The sequence below is a fragment of the Lagenorhynchus albirostris genome, chromosome 16 (genome assembly GCF_949774975.1).
Source record: "Lagenorhynchus albirostris chromosome 16, mLagAlb1.1, whole genome shotgun sequence".
In the NCBI taxonomy this organism is placed as follows: domain Eukaryota; kingdom Metazoa; phylum Chordata; class Mammalia; order Artiodactyla; family Delphinidae; genus Lagenorhynchus; species Lagenorhynchus albirostris.
The window spans coordinates 77411972-77415502 of record NC_083110.1 but is presented as its reverse complement, the minus strand read 5'-3'; the positions used below and the strand labels follow the sequence as shown (position 1 = coordinate 77415502).

The following is a 3531-nucleotide window of genomic DNA, read 5'->3' as shown; positions in this document are numbered from 1 at the left end:
CGTGTTAAGACAAACATCGCTGAGGTACACTGAGCTTTTGTTACTTTTTATATGGAGCAAGGACTTCTTTATCCCACCAGACTTCATTGTTGGATTCAGTAGAATAGAACAAAAATATCCTTCTATGGTTCTGCTGAATCTAATTGTTTATAAACAAGTATACTTGGAAGCAAAGGATTCTGAGCACTTCATGCTTGTTTGGTAATTTATTTGTAGTATTTGTGTATGTCAGGGACTCATAACTCAGAAATTCCCAAACAGTTCAGAAGGCCGTCCACCCGCTCTTCTCAAATGCATTGAAATGACTTGTTTTTGGTAGTGCGCTGAAGGCAGAATTATGCTTAAGTTTCATGGGCTGAGAATGGGTGAACGGGAGTGGGAGGGAGGACTGGGGTGCGTGGGGCTTGCCTCCTCTTTAGCAAGCTCTCTGAGGAAGAGAGTTTCTCATTCCAAGCTTTTGTAAACTTCATTGATAAATGTCAGACTACTGCAGTAATCTCCAATAGGTAGCACATGAGCTTTAAAAAAAGCCCGGGGCGGGGTGCGGGGGGAGGGAAGGTGGGGCAGGGAGGTTTTATTTTCAAATGCAAACCAATTTTTTGCAAGTGACAGTGCATTTTGACACATTTTCTGACTTAGCCAATAGTTTAGGCCCATAGCTCTTTACCGGGGTTATAGTTCCTTCATAATAATTTATTAGTCCTAGTCATGAACATGTTATTTTACATCACAAAAGTTTGTAGTATTACAAGAGCGGAACAGTACCACCAGATACTGTTAAAAAGAATGAGGAAGGGCTTCCCTGGTGGCGCAGTGGTTGAGAGTCCGCTTGCCGATGCAGGGGACACGGGTTCGTGCCCCGGTCCGGGAAGATCCCACATGCCACGGGCGGCTGGGCCTGTGAGCCATGGCCGCTGAGCCTGCGCGTCCGGAGCCTGTGCTCCGCAACGGGAGAGGCCACAACAGTGAGAGGCCCGCGTACCGCAAAAAAAAAAAAAAAAAAAAAAAAAAGAAAGAAAGAAAGAATGAGGAAAAGCTGTATATACTGACCTGGGAAATGATATAATTTTAAAGGACGAAAACGATTTGCAGAACAATACATATAGCACAATTCCGTTTTATTTATTTATTTATATTTTACCAGGGATATTCTCTTTTTTTTAATAAGTTATAAATATTTTTAAATTTATCAATGTTCATCAAAGAGCTCCCAAAGTTATTAAATCTTCTTCATTTTTCAGGAATTATTAATTCCCAGAGCAGACCACCATTTCATATCTTAAATCCCAGGGCTCTCATGCATTCCTTGTGGGCCTCAATTAGGGGTCCACAGTTCTCTTCTCCTTTCTCAATGATGCACGCATCGCGCGCCTTCTTGGTCTCCGGGCAGGCGCAGCAGGGCTTCAGAGGCTTCTTCTCCTGCGACTCGACGGGGCAGGGCTTGCGGCCGCCAGACCCAGCATTTTTCGCGCCCAAAGCAGCAACTAGTACAGACGCCCTAAACTCTTCGGCCTCCGCAAACGCCGCCGATTAGCCCCTATTTATTTTTTTTAAGTGTGCATGTCTATAGTCATATCCTTTCAGAAAAAATAACTAGGAGGGTACACTCCAAACTATCATCAGTGGTTATCTGTCAGGGGTGAAATTAGAGGGACTGAAGGGCTTTTTACTTCACCTATCAAGTGTGAGATTGTGATGATTTTTTTCCCCAATGTATGCTTTGACATATTTTTCAAATTGAAAAAAAAAAGATCTTCCAGAAGCAGAAAAACAGCATGTAGAGAGGAGCGAGTCTTGAGCCCAAAGAATTTGCAGCATCAGGGAGACTAAATGATCCCCCAGCTGAGGCAGTGGGTGAAGAGGGTGTGGGAGCTGGGAATTCATCTGGATGACCTTGGTGTGAGGGGCACAGCTTGGAAAGGAAGGTTCGTGTTTGGGAAACAGAGGAGATGGGGACACTTTCAGCCAAGGTGTAGCTAGGGTTTCTCGGCCTCAGTACTGTTGACTTTGGGGGCTGGATCATTCTGTCCTCTGCACTGTAGGATGTTTAGCAGCAACCACAGATGCCAGTAGCGCCCCCAGCCCCAGCTGAGATGACCAAAAACATCTGCAGACATGGCCAAATGTCCCCTGCGAGACAGAATTGTCCCCAGTTAAGAATGACTGGTGTAGGCAGTACGAATGTTGGGACAGGAGCTGGGGAGAGAAGTTGAGAGTCAGAGGTGGAGATTTGGGCATCATCAGCACATAGACCTCCAGAGATTGATGAGATCACTCAGGATAAGACAACAGGGGGGCCAGGGAGGGCCCCAGGAGCCTGAACATTTAAGAAGCAAATTCAAAATGTGTAATAGTGGGACTTCCACAGTGGTTCACTGGAAAAGAATCTGCCTTCCAGTGCAGGATGCAGTTTTGATCCCTGGTCAGGGAACTAAGATCCCACATGCCTCGGGGCAACTAAGCCCGCGCACCACAACTACCGAGCTCACACGCCTCAACTAGAGAGCCTGCATGCCACAAACTACAGAGCCCACGCACTCTGGAACCCGCGTGCCACTACAGAGCCCATGTGCCCTGGAGCCTGCACGCCACAACTAGAGAGAGAAAACCCACATGCCACGACTAGAGAGAAGCCCACGCAGCACAACTAGAGAGAAACCCATGTGACACAACGAAAGATCCCTGCATGCCACAGCAAAGATCCCGCATGCTGCAACTAAGACCCAATGCAGCCAAAAAAAAAAAAAAAAAGTATAATAGTGAATAAGCTAGAGAAGAAATACCAGAGAGGCAGACAGAAGCAGAAGAGCATGGTACCTAGAAGCTAAGTGGAAGATGGTGGACACAGAGCTGTCAGTGCTGGCAGGATGGTGTCATGGACTGAATGGTGTCCCCTCTAAAATCCACATGTTGAAGCCCTGACTCCCACTGTAACTATATTTGGAGATAGGGCCTTTAAGGAGGTAAAGTTAAATGCGGTTGTAAGGGTGGGCCCCTAAGCCAATAGGACTGGTGTCCTTTTAAGAAGAGAAAGAGACACAAAGAGTGTGCATGTACAAAGGAAAGGCCATGTGAGGACACAACGAGACGGTGACTATCTGCAAACCAGGGAGAGAGGTCTCACCAGAAACCAAACCTGCCAGCATCTTGATCTTGTACATCCAGCCTCCAGAACTGTGTGAGAATAAGTATCTGTTGTTTAAGGCCACCAGGTTCTGGGTCTGTTACGGCAGCCCAAGCTGACTAAGACAAATGAGGATTCAAACATCAGGAGGTCACCAGCGTTCTAAAGGAGAAGACTGTCCATGGAGCTGAGGAGTAGAAGTCAAATCATCACCAGGTCAGAGAAGCGGAGGTGCAGAGAGATGGTGCACGTGGGAAGCTCAGGACGGCTGGGTGTTTGGGATTGACATGTCCACACGGCTATATTTAAAATGGATAACCAACAAGGACCTACTGTACAGCACAGGGAACGCTGCACAATATTCTATAACAACCTTATTAGGAAAAGAATTTGAAAAAGAATAGATA

The 3531-nt window shown here is 46.4% G+C and overlaps 1 pseudogene; it reads right to left on the bottom strand.

The window, feature by feature from the left end:
• Positions 1-1140: 1140 nt before the first annotated feature.
• Positions 1141-1463, bottom strand: LOC132507072 (cytochrome c oxidase copper chaperone-like; annotated as a pseudogene).
• Between the last annotated feature and the right edge of the window lie 2068 nt (positions 1464-3531).